The sequence below is a fragment of the Lepisosteus oculatus genome, chromosome 8 (genome assembly GCF_040954835.1).
Source record: "Lepisosteus oculatus isolate fLepOcu1 chromosome 8, fLepOcu1.hap2, whole genome shotgun sequence".
Taxonomy (NCBI): Eukaryota; Metazoa; Chordata; class Actinopteri; order Semionotiformes; family Lepisosteidae; genus Lepisosteus; species Lepisosteus oculatus.
Genome location: NC_090703.1, coordinates 17,672,989 through 17,687,479, shown reverse-complemented (window position 1 = coordinate 17,687,479; position 14,491 = coordinate 17,672,989). Strand labels below are relative to the sequence as shown.

At 38.1% G+C, this 14,491-nt stretch overlaps 1 protein-coding gene across 2 annotated transcripts in view; it reads right to left on the bottom strand.

The window, feature by feature from the left end:
* LOC102692005 (serine/threonine-protein kinase PAK 6) overlaps nucleotides 1-11,990 on the bottom strand; it is a 47,040-nt gene extending 35,050 nt beyond the window's left edge. The window contains exon 1 of one of the 2 annotated variants that reach the window (XM_015350809.2): nucleotides 11,832-11,990. The gene's annotated coding sequence lies outside the window, so the exon portion shown is untranslated. Of the gene's footprint in view, nucleotides 1-2,723; nucleotides 3,084-11,831 lie in introns of those variants that run through there. The other variant, XM_015350808.2, reaches the window with a different exon arrangement.
* Between the last annotated feature and the right edge of the window lie 2,501 nt (nucleotides 11,991-14,491).

Here is a 14,491-nt window from a genome sequence, read left to right as displayed (position 1 = left end):
ACATTTATAATGGGTTTGTGTTGAAAGGAAAGAGATGTTTCATAGAACAGGTTCAATATAGGTCCTGTGCTCTAATTTTTCAGCTTTGAATAGAACTGTTTTGCTTAACATGGCACATAGTCTGAGTAAGCTGTTTATCCTGGGTTTGCATGGTTGTCACTATTGCAAAGCCTTATTTTTCCTCACATCTGCACAATGCTTTGGTATATAATTTCACTTAATAGCACTTCTGTGATTCTGTCCAGCTCTCTTGAAGTGCAGCTGTGAACGTAGGAGGCCATGTTCAATGGTAATAAGCTTGTTCTGATATGTGAAGGCTGGGTTTCATTAATACTCTGAAACTAGAACCTACAGGTGATAAACTCTGTGAAGACACATCAACTCGTTTGTTTGTCTTAAAGTTTCAATTCTAGTTCTCTCTGCTCTGTATTTTAGCTTGACAAAACAAATGTTGACACCATTTGTTTAAAAAAGCAATCTAAACTGACTCCTCATACACTCAACAAAAGTGTCTCTGGAAAAAAAGAGTTCTAAAACTTTGAGCCTTTATCATAAGGAGTATTCATATAAATACAGAAGAACAGTGAAGCATTAACACTTCAAAGATTCTTTTTTCTTGATATATTTAGCTTGAATTGGCCAATGTAGTGGAGCTCAAATTAAGTGGTTTTGTTTGGTCTAGGGTGTTATAAAAAGGAGTGTGTGTAGGGGGGGGGGGCAATCATTTATATCCTCTTAAAGGAAAAACTTTTTGAAGCCTACTGAAGAATCACTAATTATGTATTCTGGAGCTTAAACTGGCCATAATAATAAGTTAAATAATTGTGAAAGGTGATATACAACTTAAATGGTGGTAGTACACTTTCTCTTGCACATGAGTTCTCTCTATGTCATTATCACTTATACATGCAACACCAGAAAGCATCACAGTTAATAAATTTAACTGAATTCAGCTTGTTCCAATTATGAGAGGTTGGCTAATGGTACTCTTTGTTCAATGGCCATAAAACAGAAACTTTTATGTAAACTAGCTCACAGCTTTTAATAATAATAATTATAATAATCTTTTACACTTAGAGTATGTAGCGCTTTTCTGGACACTCCACTCAAAGCGCTTTACAGATAATGGGGACTCCCCTCCACCATCACCAATATGCAGCATCCGCCAGCCATAGCGCGCCGAACACTCACCACACATCAGCTATCAGTGAGGAGGAGAGCAGAGTAATGAAGCCAATTCATAGATGGGGATTATTAGGAGGCCATGAGTGTTAAGGGCCAATGGGTAATTTGGCCAGGACACCAGGGTTACACCGTTCCTGTTTTTGAGAAACGCCCCGGGATTTTTAATGACCACAGAGAGTCAGGACCTCAGTTTTACGTCTCATCCGAAGGACGGCGCCTTTTTACAGTGTAGTGTCTCCTTCACTATACTGGGGTGTTAGGATCCACATGGACCGCAGGGTGAGCGCCCCCTGCTGGCCCCACTAACACCTCTTACAGCAGCAACTTTAGTTTTTCCCAGGAGGTCTCCCATCCAGGTACTGACCAGGCTCACACCTGCTTAGCTTCAGTGGGCTGCCAGTTGTGAGTTGCAGAGTGATACTTTTTAACATAAAGGGTGTTTATATTACCCTAAAGGTACCAAAGTGGAATGTCATAAGACCTCTTTTTCTTGATACGTTTAGCTAGAAGGAGTGATACACCATACAGGTGTGTCAGGTTTTTTTTTTTTGGGGGGGGGAGGAGACTGACAGAGCTGACTCAATTTTATGTATTTATGACGTGTGCTTCTCATTGGCACTTTCAAAACTGAGTGAAATGACTTGATTGGCCAGGTATAGGTACTACGTTTCAATGCTGGAAGCAACTTTTAAAAGTTATGAAAAAAGAACAATACCATTTTTAAACAAATAAAGAAAGTCTTAGCTGACTACAAAGAATTAAATAAAGTTCTATGAAAAAGACTATTTAATAATTTCAGATGGTAATCCTGTACTGTTTTCCTCCTTTCAATTTCCCAAGATAAGTTTACAACCCTACAAATTCTGTTGGAAATAAACTCACAGCTGGTGGCTCTTCAAGTTGCTAAAACCAGTGCCTGCTAAGGATATGCATCATCTTGACTGTCAATCTTAATTTCTTTAAAGAGCAATTCTCCCGGGCTTCAAAATGCAAACAATTCAATAGAAACAAAATAATGTGTATTTACAGATAAATGACAGGCACAATATGCTTAGTGAGGTTTGATAATACTGCATTTCACCTGAACAGCATTCAAAGACACACTGACATTTCAACATACACAAAAAAATACAGAAGCTCAAAGACCATGCCAAAACCTTACCGAGTGTTTCACAAACGGTAAATTATTTGAGGTATCTACATTTTCTTTCACAGGGAGTAAAACAAAAGACATCAGCTTCTTCTATCTCACCTGGATGCAGAGAAAATTATTTCAAGGGAAGGGAAAGAGTGAAAGAGGAAGGAGGGAAGAAGAAAGAAGGGATTAAAAAGAAAAAAGTTGCACCTTGTGAGGCATCTTTTCGAGTAAGCTTGCCTTGTGTGCTCTCCTCTTCATTTTCACCTGAGCTTACTGCATTCGCCTTCTGTGCTGCTACCCAGCCTTTGGTTAATAAATCTCGGCTTTGTTTTCTCAGCACTCCCAAGAGAAAAAGGGAGGGATTCTGGCAGTTAAAATAATGAAAAACGCAGGCCCTTACCTTGCTGTTTGCGAAGAACAGCCTCCTCAGGGACTGGTTGTGAGCACACAGACGATGAGCGCTGGCTCACACTGCCTCTCACTGCAGGCTGCAGCTTGCCTGAGAAAGCTAATGCCTTCCTCCCTCAGGCAGACAGGCAGCTCAGAGATTCTTTGTGGAAGATGACTCATTTTATCATGCCTGCAAACTTCTTATGTGCTCCTCAATACCTGCTCCAGGATAGGCTACAGCGGATTTTAGTAACCCCATTTTTGAAATAAAGCCATCCAAGTGGGCAAGTTATAATAGGTAAACATAGAGGCTCCCCCATGAATAATTCCTTTGTGGAGTGCTAAATAACAGTCTGCTCATCAGGTCAGGTTTCAGACTGACTGGAGGTAAAGGTTAGCACACAGGACACCACCTGGTCTTCCCTCTCCCCACCCCCTAAAATGTAATTGGATAATATCTGCCTAGTAATTGCAGGTGTAGCCTGCTTCTTATCTAGTAATTTCCTGCTTTAACCACAATAAGGTAAAGAAAAAAAGGAGGGGGGGGGATCTGCATACAGACTAAAGTGAAAGTTATTATGGAGTTGTGGAACGGCAGTGATCCCCTGCCGTGCCTACTGTGATGCCAGCCAATGCACCACTACTACTACTGTAAATTGTTCTCAATATTATAATTTGAAGACAGTATCCCATATATAAAGAACATCATCTGGGAAGTATTATAGGACTCAAATATTTTGTGTTCCCTATAATTTATTTTTTTGTAAAGTAGAAACGTTAGTTTTTTTTTTATAAATTCAATTTATTAAGGAGATGTTAGAAAAGAAATGCCTAGAAATATAAAAGCAACCTATGAACCAGGCCACTGGAACAGTTAACAGTTTGTTCAGTCGTATTCCTTTTTTCTCTTTCTTACCTTGTTGTAGAAACAACTACCCCAACATCACATTTAGTTTTTAAGGATGCATTGCTGTGGTTTGATAAACTTAATGTCAGAAATGTATGAAATTGCTCTTTTTCACTTTTACTTCAGAATATAATGAAAATATTAGAAACCCAATTTCCTTTCTTAGTCAATGTTGACTAGCAAAAAATAAAATTCTAGTTTACAGGGGAAGCTTTTTTTAATCTAAAACAAAATTCAGAATGTAGAAATATAGTGGTGAATTATTTCAATTAGATTGCTTTTACTTTATTATTTAATTTTGCAATAGGATTAAGATTTTGGTATTTTAAAATCTAATTTATAAAATAAAAGGCCTATCCCCCAGATACTGGTATTTTAAACTATATCTATGAAATACTGTATATTAATGCACTATTGTACCTTTAATTACAGGAATTGTTTAAATGGTAATACAAGCATGAAAAACTGCTGTATTTTTTTAGAAAGCAGCATGAAAATTAAAGTCGACCACAAATAATTATCAGGAATACCTGTCTTTGCAGCAGAATGTGACAAAGCTGTCTGATTTGGGTAATTAAAGTGTCAATTTCTATGCTTTTGAACATACAGTACCCGCTTTTCCAATTTATGCCACATCGTAAATAATGTTTTGGTGTTATTGAATGCCAAGGTGGCTCCAGTTATCTTATTACATAAATAACTCAAAATGGCAATACGGGACAGCACAGGAGACTTAATTTCAGTGGTTCTGAAAGGAGGAGGAGCACCGCACAAAAGTAAACAAACAACAAACAGGAAATGAGAAACACAAAACATTTAACAGACATCTGTGCTGGCTCCAAAGTTTGACGAGCCTCTCCTCCACTTGCCCACTCCAAAACACTTGCTTTCCTTCTTTCTTTGTAGCCGTATTGTATGCATCGGACTTCTGCTTGAGTGCTCATTGGCTATGACTGTCACAGACACAAGAGCCCACCCCTAAGACTTAGGACTGGTTATGAGAAAATCAAACCTGTTTGATATTATCGTAGCGAGTCGTGAAGAGTCGTAGGGGCTATGAGGAGCGCTATAAGTGAGTCGCTGGGGATGTCACACTACACAACTGACGGTAACAGGTGCACACTCTCCAATACAATCCAACTCTCTAAAATATTAGAGATAAAATATTAGCAAACCAATTGATTCATGTTCAATAACATCCAGTTACAAACAGCTTACAAAAAAACATCTACCATTGAAGATTCACTACAAACAAAGGTCTCTCACTTGCTTCTGAGTACATTGAAGCTGTTCTCCTCGTAAAAACAGCTAATATCATATGAAGGAATACGTTTGATCAGAAGCCTAAATTTTTAGCTCCCTCAATGCAGAATGTGTTGAAGAATAAACCAGAACTTAGTACAGATATACAATTTCAGTTCATATTTGATATATCTCAAATAAACATGCCTATGATACAGCTGCTTCATTATAACAGTTTCGTAGGTTATGAAGAAGAACCAGCAATATAGACATTTAAAAAATTGTGCAACTTTGCTCCCAGTTCACATGGGAATGTTGTTGTTTACAAAGACAACTACATTACAAGTAATTCCAGATGACAGAGAATAAGAAATTGTGGTATAATATGTAGATGTAGTGGTCATAAAATTACTAGAAGAGGACATAGTGTGTCCATTGACATTAAGAAAAGGGTTATTCACTGCATCTGCTACAGACAATGTTAATCATAATTCAATTGCAGAAACATCAAAAGCATAATTTCATAGCAATAGCTTTTCCATTTTCCAGACTCAAATAATGATGGCGAGGTGCACGAACAACTTCAAATCAGAGAAGACTGGAAGATAATTCCAGAGCATGAAGATTAGTTTTCACACACTCATTTAACCCTGCAACCATCTTTCCCCACAAAGAAGAGCCCACATCTGCATTCTTATCAAATTCTCATTTCCCAAAAGATGTTAGGTAATGAAGACAACTTCTTAAGGTATGAATGTCTTGAGAAAGTGAAAATCACTGAGAAACTGAGTGATTCTATAACTATATTGAGGGAAAGTTCTCATGTTTGGAAGATTACATATTGAAATGGCAGCAGTAAGGTCATTTTTGGACTAATTTGGGTAATTTCACGAGAGAGTAAAACATTGCATTGTACCATGAAGCACAATCTGAATTGATCCCATATTTATGTCAACAGAAATGTGAATTGTACACATTGGCTTTTCATTGAGCTCAGAGACACGATCTCCCTGGAACATCATCTACAACTGGCAAAGAGAGTTTCACATGGAAAACTGTTGTCCAGAAATCTAATCAGGATTTTTCAGGAATGGCCATTGTTTAGGCCCAAAAGCAGGTTACTGCACTCATCAAAGGTTACAGGAGACCCACTGATACAAGTAAGGATCCATTGACAGGGAAGATGGTGGGTCATCCTAAGAAAGGAAAATTATTTGTGTTTGTAGCAGCATCAGGAGCTTATATTACATATAAACATGATATATTCATAAAACTGCCTACAATCATGATATGACAAAGAAATTTGTTTTTAAGACCCCCCCAACACAGTTTTAGTAATATTGGGGGGTCTTTAATGTTGGGGGAAATGGTTTTCTTTTTTGATTTTTCTTTTGTATTTTTTGTTTTGTATTTTTGTGCACTTTAGCAAGTAGTTTCATATGTATGTGTTGTGTTTATTGCACAATGAATTTTAGTTATAAGCAACTACTGTACACGTTGTTGCATTTTACTACGTAGAGTGCTTTGGGACACAGCAGTTTGAAGGAGTCTATGAAAGTTAAATAACCAGGGCTTTAAAATGCAGATTTACACAATTTTATAAGCCATTAAAACCCAGGAGACTTAGAGGCAAATCTGAACCAGAAACACTGTTGAAACTAACACGACTGAAAAATGCTGTAAAAGAGATATACTGTATAAAGGAAAACCTCCCACGGAAACTGCAGCATTCAGTATTCTTACCTTATATAAGTGGGATAAAAGTTGGGCCTTATTCAAATTTACCTTTGAGCTTCGTGTTTCTCTCTTTGTTATTATGTCAACAATGACCCTGCCTTTTTTTTTACATATCCGGTGTACCAAGAACAACATATAAAGTTTAAACTCTGTCTCCTAGAATGGACAGTAGTAGAATGTTGCTCCGTCCCACAACTGCAATACAGTCAACATCTCTATGCAGGGGTACTATATTATGATATGAAGACAACAAACCACTAGAGACCCCACTCCCAGTGTTCCTTCCAAACCTCCCCCCAGAATTGCAATTTTTCTTGAAGCTGTTCAAAAAACAGATGCATTGCTTTTGTCTAGCTTATCAGTCTCTAATTGAGCTAGTACATGATTAATGTCAGGCATACATACAGAATCACAGCCAAAGAAATTCAGAGCTATGACTATTAATAAATCAGTGTCTCAGTCATTGCCTGCGACTGCAGTTAGACATTATATAAAACTATGAAATTCCTAACATAACTCCCTACAGCATCTATGTCACATTGGAATAAAGGCCTTGTAACTGTTTCTTCGATTAAAACATTTCTTAATCCAGTGAACATCACTAGAGAAAAATAAAGTTAAACTAATAAAGGCTAGCCACATTCTCAGTATGGAGCCGTGGTAGCTCAGACAGCAAGGGGATCTAGCTCCTGACTGGAAGGTCCTGCGCTCAACCCCAGGTAGGGGCAAGTGATGTAGCTTGCTCTAATTCCTCCTAGGCAGCTCCCAGGTCCACTCAGCCTGTACCGGGGTTTAATCCTTCCGGGGGTAAAAGGCCGCCCGGAGCGTGATACTGACCACATCACCTCCACTCCCAGTGTCGGATGGTTGAGAAAAATGGAGGCCCTTGACCCCCATTCCCCCATGGGCCTTTATGGTCTGAAAAGGGACCTACCTACCTCCATTCTCAGTATGCAATATGTGTTACTTACATACAGATGGACAAACAAAGCTAGTGAATAAGCCAGTGTAAACAGAAACACCCTCATTTGTCTACAAAGTAATTGTCTACAACTGCCACTGTGATTGCTTTTTACCCATGCAAGATGGAGTGCTGCAGATGCATATTGTTTATCAAGACCATTGTTAGGGTTTTAGAGGTCGTTAACTGTGCTATTGATCATAACAAAGTGAAGTGAAAAAGCTTAGGTAAACTGAGCATTATTCTTTTAGTCCCTTGCCAATTGCTAAGCCTGCTAACAATGCTTTGTATTTTTTGTAAGTGATAATTAAGAGACCTGCTGAGCTCATGCAGAAAGAATTAACAAAAGCATACCATTTGATAGATCTTGAAAAAAAAAATCTCGACAATCTTCTAAAAATGCTGAAGAACTTCAAATACAGTACATTTTATCTTTTTATTTAAACTTAAAAGATGCTGTGAAACAGACATCACTTTTTAACTAGTGAAGGTCAATTAAATCATCCAGCGATTTGAAGCTCATTTATTCTCTGGTGATTTAGAAGCATGTTCTCTGTCCTCCACACTGATTATCATTGCTTAGCAGCAGAACTACAGTAAAACAATAAGCATGTATTTGCTTCAAGAGATACCTATATAAAGAAGAAATATAATTTGGGAGGCATGAAAATAAAGTCAATAGCATACAGTATTCGAGATGTATTATTTATTATTCATTAACACAGTGAACTGAAATTCTGAAGTCTTTCTTTGGATTCCAATGCCCTACTTTTCAGTATAATTTCCCTTTTTGTTTAATAATGCTATGCAAGAGATTTGTGCAGTATATCACACACTGACAGTTTTCAAAATTAAATTAATCAAGTGTTGTCAGTTATACATCATCAGAATGACAAACTAAATTGCTTATGAAACTCTTAAAGACGGTATAGAATTAATATTTTAAGCCATTCAGGGTTTTCTTTACCACTTTACACAATCAACAACAGCATTACAAGTGTAAATCATGGGTAGGGCAGTGGCTCTCATGGAGAGCAAGTTGGGGTATGTGAAAAAAAGACAAATTCCTAATACAAGAAATTGAATATGGCCCATAAAGTGATCTTAAACCTAATATGGAGCAAATGCAAAGAGAGGAACCTAATAATAGTTGGGCCTGCCTTGTTCGTTTGATTACTAGTTTATCAATGCAAGGATCTTATTCTGCTATGTTATGAAGGATAAAAGTGACTGAGCTTTTTTTCCCCAACCTCCACTACAACATTAGCAGAAGAATGAGAATGTGTTACTCAGAAGCAGACACATTTGCAATACTCCATTGATTAGTTGACTGCAGTAACTAAACAGGTGTGGAAAAATCAGCTTCAAGAAGGCAGTAATTCTGCCATTAACTGATATTTACTCATCTGGCACAGGGACCATGCAACAGGTAAATTTAATGGCAGGCAAAGGCCCAAAAGTCTAGATAGATAGATACTTTATTGATCCCGTGAGGGAAATTGCAGTGCAACAGCAGCTTAACACACACAACACAGCCACAGTGTAACGAATTATATAATAATAGTACAATACATACAATACAATACAAGAGTTACTCACAGTCCGGACACACAAGAACAAACTAGAACAGAACAGTACACAGAAAATCGTATCACACGTATGAATATAAATATAGATGTAACCATAGATATAAATATAAATATAAATGTATTGCACAGGTCCCTGGCATATATTGCACAAAAGTGGTTGTAAACGGGAAAAAGAAAAAGAAAAAGAAAGAGAACAGATGTAGCAGTAGATGTGTATATGCGTTTAGTCCAGAAACAGGTCACTGTCGCTGTTGCCTCTGCCAAGACGCAAGGTGGATGCGTTGTACAGTCTTATGGCAGACGGCAAGAATGACCTCCTGTAGCGCTCCCTGTCACACCGTGGATGAATCAGTCTATTGCTGAACGTGCTCTTCATTCCTGCAAGCGTGTCATAGAGGGGATGGGAGAAGTTGTCCATGATGGCCTCTAGTTTGGACATCATTCTCCTCTCAGCCACTACCTCCAAGGGGTCCAGGTCAGACCCAATGACAGAGCTTGCTCTCCTGATGAGCTTGTTCAGCCTTTTGGAATCTACTGCTCTAATCCCAGAGCGCCAGCACACCACTGCGTAGAAAATGGCACTCGCTACCACCGACTGATAAAACATGTGTAGCATCTTACTACACACATTGAAGGACCTGAGCCTCCTCAAGAAGTAAAGTCGGCTCTGTCCTTTCTTATAGATGGCCTCGATGTTCTTAGACCATTCCAGTCTATCGTCGATGTGCACTCCTAGGTACTTGTACGAGTCCACCATCTCCACGCCACTCCCATGGATGTAGACAGGAGTAGGTTTGACCTTTTTCCTCCTGAAATCCACCACCAGTTCCTTTGTCTTTGTAACATTCAGTTCCAAGTGGTTCACCCCACACCACTCCACAAAGCTGCTGACCAGTCCTTGAGAACGACCTATACTTGAGAACCGTGGGTCAGCGATGCTTAATTTTGTTCTGGCTTATTTGTTTGTGAGATACAAATCAACAGGTTGCTGGAGCTGGAATAGAAATGCATGGCACTGGAATGCCAGCTGTGTGGGTGAACCTTGCTGATAACACCCTGATGAGAATAAATCCAGCAAAGGACTTGATCAGGTTCCTGTCTGTTTTCTTTGAAGGCTGCCTGTTGCACCCCAGTGGGTGGTTTTAAAAAGTTAAAATTGAAAGCCAGGCTGGAAATTGTTCTGAAGCTCTTGATATACCCCACCCCCAGCCTCTGGTAGTCTATAAGCCCGTTTCCTTCTGGCAAACCTGAGCCATCTGCTAATACTCTTTTACTTAGACGTTTGCAGTCAAACCCTTCGTCAAGTATAAAGTCACATCTCTGTGTAGGAATAAGGCCTCAGGCAGAGTCGAAGTTCCTTATTAGGAAATCATTTCCAGCAGGGAAAAGGTGAAAGGTATAAGCCCAGACAGGTAGTTAATTGCTAACTGGAGTTTATTACAAAGTTGCATTAAACCCAGCAAAACTTACCATATTACTTGAACATATTTCCTGACAAACTATCTATAAGCGTTCCTTGCTTATCGTTTTTATTGTTTTATGGATAGGATTAGAACTTTAACACAATGGAATACAACACTTTAGGTCAGGGTTTCACTCAATTTATGTTCATACATTAGTACTCATCACATAAGCCTATTATAATTACATAAAAAATTATGTCTTTGAGTGCACTGTAAGTGTCATCATTTGCATACAAGCTAAATCAAACTAAACAATTTTAAAGAAGCTAATTATATTTCCTTTATTTGTCAGGTTCTGTTAATCGTTTGTTTTTTGTTTTGATTCTATCTTAAAAATGACAGGACACTTGAAAACATATATAAGCATGAAACGAGCTACTGTTTTACAAAATTCTACAGTTAACAGTAATGTCGCTTAAGGGATATTTACTGCTATACGCAGTGGGAATAAGATATTTTCAAGGTTTAGCATCAGAACTGCCAATTCTAAAGCAGAAAACAATATCGCACAGGTTAAAACTGTACAGCATCTACACCAAACAAAATAAATGGTTTTGACCATCCAAAGATTTAGTCTTACATGCTAGCTCAAAGGCCTTTGAGCAAGGTTCTGGAAGGCATTGTACTTCATTTCAATAGGGACTAAATGTGTCAGCTGTTAAGCTTCCTTCTCTCTGGGAGTGACAACGCTAACCCGTTTATATCACCAACAGCTGGTATCTGTATTGCAAAGACTTCAAAGTACCTTCTGTTATGGCATTAAAATACATGTATCAAAAATCCTCATTGAATTGCTAACTGATCTGAAAAATCAGAGATCGCAGGAGCTTGTGTCAGAATAATAATAATCAACTTTATTTTAAATAGTGCCTTTCCACATTAATTTCCACATGCTAGGAGAGTCTTAAGTGTACATTTGTACAAGGTCTTGACAATTTCTTAAACGTTTAGTTTGTCCTGACACTACAATTGAGTTGTTACATATACACCACACTAAAAGGGTATAAATGTGGACCAGTTTGAACCTCGTAATCTGTTAAATGAATAATCATGGGCCTTACCTTTCCTTTCTTATAACAAGCCAATCAGCAGAACCATAAGATAAAAAGAATCATGAGATAAAAAGGGAATAAAATGATGGAATGCAGCCATTTATTTAACATTCAAATCTGCATTTCTTTCTTTGACAGCTGTCTTTTTATTCTCAGCATTCTCTTACCAGTGGGTTAGATGCAGGTCATATCCATTGCTTCATGTAGTGCAGTCTCACCTCCTAACGATTGTACACTTCTCTTAGATGACCAGCAATCTTCTATAATCCTCAACCTCACTTCGTTATTCCATCCAGCAAAAACTTCTTATTCAGACAGCAGGACAGGAGAACTGCAGTAAGTACTTTTTTTAGAAAGCCGAAGTAACTGGTTTTGACTTGCAAATTAGTCACCGTACCTCCCATCTAGTTAAACATTAACTTTGCTGTGTGAAAAGCCTGTCTTACTGAACACCTGTCAGACAATGTAATAGAAAGATAAAAAGTTTCATGGCTGCCAAATCTGAATATATTTTCCAATTCTCAAACGCTAGATTAAAGACTGCAGAAGCAGAACAAGTTTTTCACAAGTGAAACAGATGTAATTTGCTTAGTTTAAATTGCCGAGCTATTTGTTTGTTTCTATATTTTTATTTTAGTTTGTTTTCAAATCGTGTGATGTAAAAGAGCCAGGGTCGTCCTCAGGGATACTGTAGTAAATTTAATGAGGTACAAACTAGATGGGTAGTGCTTTTCTATAGTAAAATGAGGTGATGCTTAAATGTCATTTTAGAAATGTTTTTTTTTTAAAGATTCTTACTTTCATTGCTCTCTTGCAGCACTGGCCCTGGACTTCAATTCTAGACCTAGGTGCTATCTGTGTGGAGTTTGTATGTTCTCTTTGTGTTTGCGTGGGTTTTTCCCAAGTGAAAAAAGGTTATAGATTTGGCTTCACTAAGAATTGACCCAGGTGTGAGTATGTGTGTCTGTGTCGGTCTGTGGTGTCCTGGCCAGGATGAATCCTGCCTTGTGCCCGTTACTTGCCAGGAGAGGCTCCGACTTCAATATTTCAATATTTCCCATGTGGCTATTTCAGAGCCTAGTGAAAAATGCAGTCAACATTTATTTAATTTGCACATCATCATGTCCCAGAGACTTACCTTTTCCCCAACACATTTCAACTGATTGCATTACAGATCCAATTAAAAGAAAAAAAAACACTGCGAAATAGAAAGAAGCAGTAATCAATATTGTAATGACATATTGTGCACATTGTAAATGCCTTTTGCAGATAACTAATAAAATGTTTTTCTCAATTCGGGAATCCAAAAGATGCTTTTTTTACATCAGGTTTTTTATAACCTATGAAGAATACCTTAGATCACTAGTTCTCAATCCTTGCACTGCAGTACCCCTGTGGCTGCTCATGCCAACTGGGCCCTTAATCACCAGTTCTGGGTATTGCCAGCAATTGAACTGTTTGCTTGTATACACTTTTTTTTCCTGCACTCATACTTGATTTCACAAACACTAAAATGGTTTTATTTCTTTAAATTACAGACTCATTTATTTGAATTTTCTGTGTGAGGCCTCTTTAAAATTTGCTTTCAGCTTTTAAAAAGCTGGATGGATTTGTAAGGAGTATGCACCCTAGGGAGTTTCAGGAGTGTCCTTATGCAGGTATGCTAGCTGAAATATGCACTGCCAATTCACTGTGGGAGTTATCGGATACATTTCCTTCATTCCTATTCATTATCAATCAATTACCCAGTAAAACCGTTTACTCAGAAAATCCTTAATCAGCAAGTTGGGGAGAGATTGCATGATGCTTTGTGCAAGGAATTTGCTGAAAATTAGGCACTTCAAAGTAACACAGTGGTGCAGTGGTTAGCATTGCAGCCTTTCAGTGCTGTGCCCCTGGGCTCAGTTCCTGGGGCGCGGTCTGTATGGAGTTCATATGTTCTCCCCATGTTTGCATGCGTTTCCTCTAGGTGTACTAGGTTCCTTCCACAGTCCAACATAATCGAAGGGTAATTGATTTCTGGGAAACCTGGAAATTTGTGTTTGCCACGGTGTCCTGTCCTTTGCCTTTGCACTTTTAGCCACTATAGGCTTTGGCAAAACTGAATTGAATTGGTTATAAAACCACATAAATGGATAATACACTTTATTTTTATAGTCAGGGATCTGGAAACAAACATGGAAATGAGATGTCAGGTTTATTTTTGCAGCTTGGCAGGTGTATACCCTCTAGATAATTTTGAACCTCCTCTCACAACATTTAATGCACACGACTACCAAGGATTAAGTTATTAACAGCTATACAAATGTATACGCCTTAAGAGGGCTGTATTTTGTTTCAGGATGGCAGCACTAGTAAATTAATATTCATCAAAACTTTACCTGCCACAGGTACAGTACATGTACAAGAGCTACTGAGGTACATGCTTAAGTAATGTTCTCTGAACTGTATAAAAGATACGAGTTCCACGTCTTACATTGGAGTTAACGCCTCTGCTCTTTGGTAGCTCACAATGACAAAGGTATTTCTAAACAACTCTCTTCTTCAGTAGCATCTCTCCAAAAAACTTGCATTTTATTATTGTGTGCTTTTATGACTTTGCTGCCCTTCCTGTCATTTATAGTTAATTTTAATTTGCACTGTTCAGTGTTCTCAAACCACACCTGCGGACTGTAAAAGCAGATGATTAACAGCCCGATACCAAGGTGATCCTTATATTTGCAGTTCTTAAACTCCTAAATTGAGTAATTTGCATAGCTATTAGACTGATACAGGGAACCACATAAAATAATTGCCTCGCTGGAAGGCAGTTTGGATTTTGTGGCTA